The sequence below is a fragment of the Somniosus microcephalus genome, chromosome 4, assembly GCF_052327205.1.
Source record: "Somniosus microcephalus isolate GS21.2 chromosome 4, FLI_Smic_1.0, whole genome shotgun sequence".
Lineage (NCBI taxonomy): Eukaryota > Metazoa > Chordata > Chondrichthyes > Squaliformes > Somniosidae > Somniosus > Somniosus microcephalus.
The window spans coordinates 60,841,249-60,853,023 of record NC_140990.1 but is presented as its reverse complement, the minus strand read 5'-3'; the positions used below and the strand labels follow the sequence as shown (position 1 = coordinate 60,853,023).

Below are 11,775 nucleotides of genomic sequence, written 5' to 3'. Positions count from 1 at the left end.
TTCTATAACAGAAGGTTGCGGTCCCGGTTGGATTTGTTAAAACCCAATGTGCGAAGGGAAGTCGAAAACAAGCAATTCCAGCATGTAAATAACAAGGCCACTCGTAGTTTCGAAATAGGACAACCAGTGTTGGCCAGGGACTACAGGGATGATAAATGGCAACCTGGAACAATTCGTGCATGACAAGGACCCTTGATGTACACGGTAGACGTTGGAGAGAACGTAATACGACATCATGCTGACCAACTTGTGGAATCGAGAACAAGGGTCGACCCCATGTCTACGGCAGAGACACCAGTTGAAGAACTTATTGAGCCTGTAGCATCTACTTCAGACTCGAACGTACCTGATGATGTTCAATCCATAGGAGATCAAGTGGATGAGTCACCCCAGCAACGAGAACCAGAGACCCCTGAAAGGCGTTATCTGGGCCGGATCAGGAGGCCTCCTCAGAGACTGAATCTTTGAACAGTTGTGTGTAAATTGTATATATGTTATCCATGTAATGTTTAATTTGGGGTGTACACTGTTAAGCTAAAAGGGGAGGAATTGTAGTGTATGTAACCTGTACCACCTTAAGAGGATACCTTAAGGTGATGGACTACTTTTTGATGGCTCCTGTACATTGTAGTACTGGTGGTGACCACACTGGTATATAAACCCTGCAGAGCAAAGTGTATCCCAGTTCAGCCCTGACCCTCAATCATTAAAGACCTGTTTAATTATTTCTGTAGTCTGTGTCCTGTTATTCAGCATAACTACATTTGAAAACACAGACTCAACACTATTCACACATCGAAGGTGAGAGAGATGCTGTGGGCCACACGCTAAGTCCAGTAGCTGAAAGTGATTAACAGACTGAGTTTTGTGTTTAGTGATCCCGGGCATGTTACCGATACCTTCCCTGGATACCAAGGCTGGGAAAGGCACTCTGGAAGGTATGGGGAGCTGGGACTTGTCCATGAGAGTAACCGGAGGCCTGAGAACTAAAATAATCTAGAGTCAGAAAGGAGAAAAAGTACAAATTATCAGTAACTGGGACATCAATTACCTTGAAGACATCAAGCAGTTGACACCGTGTTTGAAAGAAAGCTGATTTATTTAACATAAATCCAGAATATTAAACTCCAGCCCAATGATAGACGTTACTAACATCAGCAGAAACAAACCCCAACTGCCAGAATGAACATCCGTGCCTTAGTTACCTCGAGACTCGACTATTCCAACACTCTCCTGGCCGGCCTCCCACACTGCACCCCCCGTAAACTTGAGCTCATCCAAAACTCTGCTGCCCGTGTCCTAACTCGCACCAAGTCCCGCTCACCGATCACCACTGTGCTCGCTGACCTACACTGGCTCCTGGTCCAGCAACACCTCGATTCGAAAATTCTCATCCTTGTTTTCAAATCCCTCCATGGTCTCACCCTCCCTATCGCTGTAACCTCCTCCAGCCCTACAACACTCCGAGGTATCTGCGCTCCTCCAATTCTGGCCTCATGTGCATCCCTGATATTAATCGCTCCACCACTGGCGACCATACCTTCAGCTGCCTGGGCCCTAAGCTCTGGAATTCCCTCCCTAATCCTCTCCGACTCTCTACCTCTCTCTCCGCCTTTAAGACGCTCTTTAAAACCTATCTCTTTGAGGGAGCTTTTGGTCATCTGTCCTAATAACTCCTTAAGTGGCTCTGTGTCAAATTCTGTTTGATAACGCTCCTGTGCAATGCCTTGGGACATTATCCTACGTTAAAGGCACTATATAAATGCAAGTTGTTGTTGCTTGATGTGATTAATAGCAGCAATAACAGCGGAATCCAAACTCTGAAATCAAATGTGAACTCGCTGATGTTTCCACAGGTTGGATGAGCGAGTGAATCTCTTCCCACATACAGAGCAGGTGAACGCTCTCTCTCCTGTGTGAGCTCGCTGGTGTGTTAGAAGTTGGGATAATGTAGCGAATCTCTTCCCACATTCAGTGCAGGTGAACGGCTTCTCCCCGGTGTGAGTGCGTTGGTGTGTCACCAGTTCCTGTTTGCTTTTAAAGCCCTTTTCACAATCAGAGCATTTAAAAGGTCTGTTATCAGTGTGAATACGTTGGTGTGTTAGAAGGTTGGATCAAGTAGTGAATCCCTTCCCGCACATGGAGCAGGTGAATGACCTCTCCCTGGTGTGAAGTTGCTGGTGTTTCAGTAAGGTGGAGGAAAGACTGAATCCCTTCCCACACTGGAGCAGTTAAACGGTCTCTCTCCAGTATGAACTCACTGGTGTCCCAGCAGGGTGGAAGTTTGAGTGAATCCCTTCCCACATACAGAGTAGGTGAACGGCCTTTCTCCAGTGTGAATACACTGATATTTCTGAAGACTGGATGATTTCATGAATCCCTTCCCACACACAGAGCAGGTAAATGGCCTCTCCCCAGTGTGACTGCGCCGATGAGATTCCAGTTCTGATGGGGAACCGAATCCCTTCCCACAGTCCCCACATTTACACCGTTTCTCCATGGTGCAGGTGTCCTTGTGTCGCAACACATTGGAAGATCAGTTGAAGCCTCGCCCACACACAAAACACGTGTATGGTTTCTCCCCGCTGTGAACGGTGCAATGTTTTTTCAGGCTGTCTAACTGGGTAGAGCTCTTTCCACAGTCAGTGCACTGGATCACTTGGGTATGTGTGTCTCGGTGCTTTTCCAGCCTCAATGATGATTTAAATATTTTGACACAGACAGAACAGACAAACATTTCTCCTTCCATAATCAGAGGCCAATCATATACGAATTAAGTGATTCTGTAAGATCATGACGAGATGTTTGGTTTGAGTTTCCCGTCTGTAAATCCTGCCCTTCTAACACCCTGTAGAAGGAGTTTACAAAGGTCATCACTGTAAATACAAGATAGATATTCAGAACAGACAATTTAGTTGCTAAGGAACATTCTTTCACTTTTCGTTCCGCCAAAGCTGTAACTCCCCCATCCGCCACACTCCTCCCGCTCTCTGGTCATTGTTCGAGATTCATCGCTCGCTCTCCTACTATTTCTTTCTCCTCTCCAGATTGTCTCTCTTCCCCTCCTTAAAGCGCTGACTCAGTCTGGAGGCCAGTTCCACTCATTTACTCGTATTATAGAAGTTTACAGACGCTCCCTGACCAGTCTCTATTTCTCCTCCATTTACAGATGCTCCCTGAACAGTCACAATTTCTCCTCCATTTACAGACGCTCCCTGACCAATCTCCATTTCTCCTCCATTTACAGACGCTCCCTGACCAGTCACCATTTCTCCTCCATTTACAGATGCTCCCTGACCAGTCACCATTTCTCCTCCATTACAGATGCTCCCTGACCAATCTCCATTTCTCCTCCATTTACAGACACTCCCTGACCAGTCTCCATTTACAGACGCTCCCTGGCCAGTCTCCATTTACAGACGCTCCCTGACCAGTCCCCATTTCTCCTCCATTTACAGACGCTCCCTGACCAACCTCCATTTCTCCTTCATTTACAGACGCTCCCTGACCAGTCCCCATTTCTCCTCCATTTACAGACGCTCCCTGACCAATCTCCATTTCTCCTTCATTTACAGATGCTCCCTGACCAGTCACAATTTCTCCTCCATTTACAGACGCTCCCTGACCAGTCACCACTTCTCCTCCATTCATAGACGCTCCCTGACCAGTCACCATTTCTCCTATATTTACAGGCACTCCCTGACCAGTCACCATTTCTCCTCCATTTACAGACACTCCCTGACCAGTCTCCATTTACAGACGCTCCCTGGCCAGTCTCCATTTACAGACGCTCCCTGACCAGTCCCCATTTCTCCTCCATTTACAGACGCTCCCTGACCAATCTCCATTTCTCCTTCATTTACAGACGTTCCCTGACCAGTCCCCATTTCTCCTCCATTTACAGACGCTCCCTGACCAATCTCCATTTCTCCTTCATTTACAGATGCTCCCTGGCCAGTCACAATTTCTCCTCCATTTACAGACACTCCCTGACCAGTCTCCATTTACAGACACTCCCTGACTTCCTGTCTGTCCCGGAGTATGGCGCGGGGCCCCTTGGCTGAGCGAATCGGGAGAAACCGGGAAGCAGCGGGCGGATAATGTTGAGTGTTTTAATAATGGGGCCTGGGGCTGTACTCGGGGTGTGAGCAGCCCGCGTCCCCCCAGGGTTCATGAACTCGCTCCCTGAGCTCGGGGTGTGAGCGGATCGCGTCCCCCCGGGGTTCATGAACCCGCTCCCTGAGCTCGGGGTGTGAGCAGCCCGCGTCCCCCCGGGGTTCATGAACCCGCTCCCTGAGCTCGGGGTGTGAGCGGCCCGCGTCCCCCCGGGGTTCATGAACCCGCTCCCTGAGCTCGGGGTGTGAGCGGCCCGCGTCCCCCCGGGGTTCATGAACCCGCTCCCTGAGCTCGGGGTGTGAGCAGCCCGCGTCCCCCCGGGGTTCATGAACCCGCTCCCTGAGCTTGGGGTGTGAGCAGCCCGCGTCCCCCCGGGGTACATGAACCCGCTCCCTGAGCTCGGGGTGTGAGCGTCCCGCGTCCCCCCCGGGGTTCATGAACCCGCTCCCTGAGCTCGGGGTGTGAGCGGCTCCCGCCCCCCCGGGGTTCAGGAACCCGCTCCCTGAGCTCGGGGTGTGAGCGGCCCGCGTCCCCCTGGGGTTCATGAACCCGCTCCCTGAGCTCGGGGTGTGAGCGGCCCGCGTCCCCCCGGGGTTCATGAACCCGCTCCCTGAGCTCTCTCACCTGATGTGTCAGCGGCTGCTGCCAAGGTCCGCGCATGCTCAGCTCACCTTCTGTTGTTCAGGGTTAAAGGTCAAGCCCCGCCCCTCTCACACTCCGATTGGTTGATGGACCCGCCGCCCGTTCGGTACTCCAGCCCCGCCCCTCTCGCTCCCTATTGGTCCGGAGCTCCCGTCAATCACCCGGGCCGTGTGAGCTGAGCATGCGCGGACCTTGGCAGCAGCCGCTGACACATCAGGTGAGAAAGCTCAGGGAGCGGGTTCATGAACCCCGGGGGGACGCGGGCTGCTCACCCCCCGAGCTCAGGGAGCGGGTTCATGAACCCCGGGGGGACGCGGGCCGCTCACACCCCGAGCTCAGGGAGCGGGTTCATGAACCCCGGGGGGACGCGGGCTGCTCACACCCCGAGCTCAGGGAGCGGGTTCATGAACTCCGGGGGAGTCTGCGAGATTCTCAGCAGCTCAGCTCTGCTCGGTGCTGTGTGAACGGGCTGCTCCACACCCCGGCTGCTCACGGGGAATGCCAGTGCGGAGGGCCCAGTGCAGAAGGCCCAGGGTGGAAGACCCAGAGGAGAGTGTCCTAGGCGGGAGGCCCAGCACAGAGGACCCCAGGCGAGGGGCCTAGGGCGGAGCGGCTGGTCAACAGAAGCGGAGTCGGGAGATGCTGTGGGTGAGCATGCTGCACGGTTTCTAAAGTTGAAGAACGGTCTCCGGCCCGAATGAGTTCCAGCGGCCCTGCCTGCGCTCCATCTGGTGGCAGCTGTGAGGCTTTGTTTCGGTGATGGGATCGGGTTTGTGCGCCGCCATTTGGTGGAGGAAAGACAGACTGTTCCTATCTATAGTATGGTGCTTGAGCGGCCATAAGATGGGAAAAGAGAACGGGATAAAAGTAAAAAAGGAAAATTTAAAAAAAACAAGGTATATCGGCAAGGAATAATGATGTCTTGATGGCTGGGTCCTGTGAGTGATAACAGCAAGAAGAAGGGAATTTGAGTAGTCATTTTCTTCTTTTACGGGATTTGAGAAAGTCGTCGGCTTCTTTTCTGTGGAAAGGTTGAAGACTGTGGATAAGGATTATGACATTATATGGTTGGATAACATCAAGTGAAGACGAGGAGTTATTAGAGTGCCAATAGGACTGGCGTTGAACTGGTATTACTTGTTTTTGAAGAAGTTTTGGGTTCTGGTTAAAAGTAGTTTACTTGAAGTCTTAAATGATTTTTTGATATGGTTGTGGGATTTTCTATATTGTGGTGTTATTTAGTGTTAAAACCTTCCTTAATCGAACGAACGAATGCTCCAGTGAACGCACGCATGCGGATACAAATATATGCACGCACGCACGCATACACAATAGAACTTACGATCGACCGAATGAAGGGCCCGCTCTCCAGGATAGGGGTTACTCGGTGAGCGTGAGGCCTGCCGGACGGATGAACGAACGCACGCATGCACGCAGGTAGACAAATGATACGCACGCATACACAATGGAACTTACGTTCGGCCGAATGAAGGGCCCTCGCTCCCCAGGATGAGGGTTGCTTGGTGAGCGTGAAGACTGCCGGATGGATGAACGAACGCACGCATGCACGCAGATAGACAAATGGCACACATGCACGCAGTCATGCACATTGGAATTTACGCTTGAGTGAATGAACGAACGAACGGAGGAATGAATGACTGATTGAGCGATGCCAGTAGGACTGGCGTATACGGGTTCTTTCTCTTCTTGGTTTATTAATTAGTGGCAGTTTGTAATGTAAACATTATTGATTTACCTGTAAAATTTATTGTTGTATTTATATTGTTGACCATAATTGGTCAATGCATGTAATGGATTTACTATGTAACTGATGAGTTGTATAAGTACTGTTGCACTTGAATGTTAAGTTTTTTTTAAAAAGGACAACAGGTTATACCAAGCAAAAATGAAGAGTTGCTAGATTGCCAGTCGGGCTGGTATGTATTGTTTTTTACTATGGGTACCTGTATTGTTAATATTGTTGATTTGTCTGTAAAATTTATTACTGCATTTGTACTTTTAATCCTAAAGCTGCTTTTTTAAGGCTTTGCCTTATTGTGGTTAATGAATGTAATGGATTTATCATGTAATTGATGAGTTGTAACAAGTACTACCAGATTTAATTTTTTTTTTTAATTAACTCCGGGAGGACGCGGGCTGCACACATGAGTGCGGCCCCAGGCCCCATTATTAAAACACTCAACATTATCCGCTTCACAAACACCCGGGGTGGGCCTCAGGCCCCGAACAAGAGCCTCCGGGCCGGGCGTTTGCCCCAAGCAGGGCGGCAGCTGCAGGGCTTTCTCCCGGTGACAGGCCCGGGGTAACGGCCGGCATCTTGAGAGGCTCAGGGGGCAGCAGGGCACATGCATGGCCCCCTTGGCCAGGAACCAGGAGAGAATCTTGTCAATTTCTATCCTGGACTCACAGTGATGGCTTTTGTAAACTCCTTTTACAGGCTGTGAGAAGGGCAGCATTTACACACCGCTAACTCAGACCAAACATCACATCAAGATCTGACAGTCACTCCATTCATCAGGACCCAAAAATCATCGGCCTCTGAATGTGGAAGGAGAAATGTTTGCCTGTTCTGTCTGTGGGAAAAGATTTCAAACATCAGTGTGACTGGAAAAGCACCGAGACACACACACCCGATTGAGAATGTTCCAGTTCACTGACTGTGGAAAGAGCTTTAACCAGATATACAGCCTGAAAAAACATCGCACCATTCACAGTGGAGAGAAACCATACACGTGTTCTGTGTGTGGACGAGGCTTCAACCGATTGTCCAACCTGGAGAGATGCAAGGACACCCGCACCACGGAGACTGCGTGGAAATGTGGGGACTGTGATAAGGGATTCCATTACCCGTCTCAGCTGCAAACTCATCAACGCAGTCACACTGGGGAGAGGCCGTTCACCTGCTCCGTGTGTGAGAAGGGATTCACTCGCTTGTGCATTCTCCAGACACATCAGCGAGTTCACACTGACGAGAGACCATTCAGCTGCACTCACTGTGAGAAGAGGTTCAAGCAGCCATCCAACCTCATTCTGCATCAGCGAGTTCATACTGGGGAGAGGTTGTTCACCTGCTCCGTGTGTGGGAAGGGGTTCACTCGATCATCCCACCTGTTAACACACCGGCAAGTTCACACCGTGGAGAGGCTATTCACCTGCTCAGTGTGTGAGAAGGGATTTAATCAGTCATCCAAACTGCTGACACATCAGAGAGTTCACACTGGGGAGAGGCCATTCACCTGCTCCGTGTGTGAGAAGGGATTAAATCGTCATCTAACCTGCTGACACACCAGCGAATTCACACTGAGGAGAGGCCGTTCACCTGCTCCGTGTGTGGAAAGGGGTTTAATCAATCATCCAACCTGCTGACACAACAGCGAATTCACACTGCGGAGAGGCCGTTCACCTGCTCCATGTGTGAGAAGGGATTTAATCATTCATGCAACTTGCTGACACACCAGCGAGTTCACATGTGTCTGCAGGGGTTGGATTCTGCTCTTAATCACATCCAGGACTGGCCCATGTTCATTCTGACAGTTGGGATTTGTTTCTGCTGATATTAATAACCCCTATAACTGGGCTGGAGTTTAATATTCTGGATATATAGCTGATTGAGTTGTCGGGGCTGCAGTGTTTATTTAAGAACTGCTGTCTGATCTTTCCCCTTAATTTCTGATGAGAGTCCCTGAATTATTTTACAATAAAATTATGAACTTTTACTTCAATCCTAAATTGATCTTTGATACAAAATCTACAATTCAGTGTCTGAAAAGTTCCACTGATTAACATCTCCAATTAGAAAGTGCTGATTAATCCTCGCTGACAATTCTTCTTCGGGGTGTCGGCCGCGATCGCTCAGCCCGGCGCTCCTCTTGATCCGACACCCCCCCTCCCCGGTGGTCCAGCAGGGCCCCGATGTGCACAATGCTAGGCTCCTCCCCTTTAATCGGGGAGGGAGGTCTGCTATGACCCGGTGCTATGTGCCGACGGGCGTGGCACTGTTACATGAAGCGCTGCGAAATTCACTGGTAGCGCCTCAAGAGGGAGGGGAGCGCTTCCAGTAGCACCCCGCCTCCTGCCTGGGGCGCTACCACTGAATTTAATGCGCAGGGGCGATAACTTTTTCGGGGCGCTAAAATTAGCCCCGGCGACGTTAGCGACCCAAAGGGGGCGCCACCGAATTTTCCCCCTAAGAGTCTAAATGGGCTGGAGGAGCAGAGGGATCCAGGGATACAGATACACAAATCACTAAAAGTAGCGACACACGTTAATAAGGCTATTAAAAAAAAAGCACTGGGGTACATTCCTAAAGGAACAATCTGTTCCATGCCTAGGATCTCTGAACCATGGCGGAGAGCGGCTGGGACACGTTTCTCACAAGCCTCGAGATTAATCCACACGGAGCCTTTGCTGTCAGTGAAGAGAGACGAGAAAGACCAAAGTGCATTTGCCCCTCTCAGTGTGGCCCTGAAGGACTGTGTCCAGGCTGAAGTTCTGTTCCTGCCGTACGATCCTCCCCCAGATTGTCCTTTCTGAGCTCCAGCAAGGTGATGCTAAACACTCAGGTGGGAAAGACAAAAATCTACAACAATGTGTTTAAAACAAAGCTGATTTATTTGACATCTATCCAGAATATTAAACTCCATCCCAGTTATAGGGGTTATTAACATCAGCAGAAACAAACCCCAACTGTCAGAATGAACGTGGTTCAGTCCTAGATGTGAATAACAGCAGCAATAACAACAGAATCCAAGCCCTGCAGTCACTTGTGAACTCGTTGGTGTGTCACCAGGTTGGATGAACGAGTGAATCCCTTCCCACACATGGAGCAGGTGAACAGTCTCTCCCCAGTGTGAACTCGCTGGTGTGTCAGCAGGGTGGATGACTGAGCGAATCCCTTCCCACATACGGAGCAGGTGAACGGCCTCTCCCTGGTGTGAGTGCGCTGGTGTACAGTTAGTTCAGATGATTGCCTGAACCCAGTCCCACAGTGAGAGCACCTGAACGGTCTCTCATCAGTGTGAACACATTGATGGCACATCAGTTCCCCGGAACTTTTATAGCACTTCCCGCAGTCCAGGCATTTAAAAGGTCGCGCATCAGTGTGAACTCGCTGATGATTCAGCAGGGTGGATGACTGAGTGAATCCCTTCCCACACACAGAGCTGGTGAATGGCCTCTCCCCAGTGTGAACGCACTTGTGTCTCGATAGGCCAGAGGGTTGGCTGAAGCCTCGTCCACACACAGAACACGTGTACGGTTTCTCCCCGCTGTGAACGGTGCTTTTTGCTTCCATGTTCAGAGGCCGGTGATATTCCGATCCCGTGAGTGGAGTGACTCTGTCAGACCTTGACTCTGTCAGCTTACCGTCTGCAAATCCTCCTCTTCTAATGCCCTGTAAAATGAATTTAAAACAGGGAGCGTGAGAGAGAACCCACAAGAAAACAAAGGCAGGGTGTGAAATTGAGCTCAATGAATCTTGTCATTTGTGGGGTCGGCACTAGAAAAAAGTGACCATGATAGCTGCCGGATTGTCGGAAAAACCCAACTGGTTCACTAATGTCCCTCAGGGAAGGGAACCTGCCACCTGGTCTGGGCCTACACAAGACTCTGGCCTCTATGGGAGGAGAGAGAAAGAGAGAGGTGGGAGTGGGAGGGGGCGGGGTCAAAGGAGAGGAACTTTATACATTTGCAACTCAACCAGAACTTTGACAGAACATCCCAACCCCGCAACTTCCACCACCTAGAAAGACAAGGGCAGCTGTTGCATGGGAGCACCATCACCTCCAAGTTCCCCTCCAAGTCACACACCATCCTGACTTAGGCATATTTCGAAATTCCTTCATCGTTGCTGGGCCAAAATCCTGGAACTCCTTACTGAACAACACTGTGGGAGTACCTTCACCACACAGACTGCAGAAGTTCAAGAAGGTGACTCACCACCCCCTTCTCAACAGGAAACTGGGGATTGGCAATATTTGCTGCTCTCAACAGCGACGCTCACATCTCAAGAATGAATTAAAGCAAATCTGTAGATGTAAACTGGATTAAAAGCCTCTACAGAAATACTTGTTCCTAAAACAATAGGGACAGTGTCAGTTTAGCAACCTAATCTCCCCCAGAATCCACCTCCCTTGACTGTCTCACATTGGAAATTGTTGGGCCCTCCTGGACTCAGAAGTAATGGGGGTTAAACCCAGCAGCTTCTCCTCCATCTCCACTCCAGCTCAAACTGATGCAACAAAAAGACCTACACAGGTGGCCAGGGACCTACCTTCCATCAACCTGCAATAAAACTCTTCCCGACAGCCTCTGATTAATGGCGGCCACAGCACCCACAATTCCCCGCGCCCCAGAAATCGCTCTATCCAATGCGCAGATTTCCCCGCTGAGAGTGCGCATGCTCCCCAGGGCCGCAGGCCATTCTGGGAGCCTGGCTCCTGTCCTTTGTCCCAAGTCAGACTCGGAACTGGCTGAAGAAGCCGGGAAGCAGCAGCTGGGATGGGGGAGGCGCTGCACCCTGGGTTTCCTGGTGCCGGGGCCCAAGCCGCACGTCTGCCGGGCCCGGCCGCTCTGATTCTGATTGAGTTTTTGATGAGGTAACAGAGAGGGTTGATGAGGGCAATGCAGTTAATGTGGTGTACATGGATTTCCAAAAGGCATTCGACAAGTGCCACATTATAATCTTGCCAGCTAAGTTGAAGCCCATGGAATAAAAGGGACAGTGGCTGCATGGATATGAAATTGGCTAAGTGACAGAAAACAGAGAATAGTGGTGAACGGTTCTTTTTCGGACTGGAGGAAGGTACACAGTGGTGTTCCCCAGGGGTCGGTACTGGGATCACTGCTTTTCTTGATATATATTAATGACTTGGACCTGGGTGTACGGGGAACAGTTTCAAAATATGCAATGACACAAAACTTGGAAGTATAGTGAATAGTGGGGAGGATAGTGATAGACTTCAAGAGGACATAGACAGGCTGGTGAAATGGGCGGAC

At 50.3% G+C, this 11,775-nt stretch overlaps 1 pseudogene; it reads right to left on the bottom strand.

Annotated features, from left to right (window-relative positions):
- Nucleotides 1–1,152: 1,152 nt before the first annotated feature.
- LOC147119017 (uncharacterized) lies at nucleotides 1,153–10,168 on the bottom strand (annotated as a pseudogene).
- Between the last annotated feature and the right edge of the window lie 1,607 nt (nucleotides 10,169–11,775).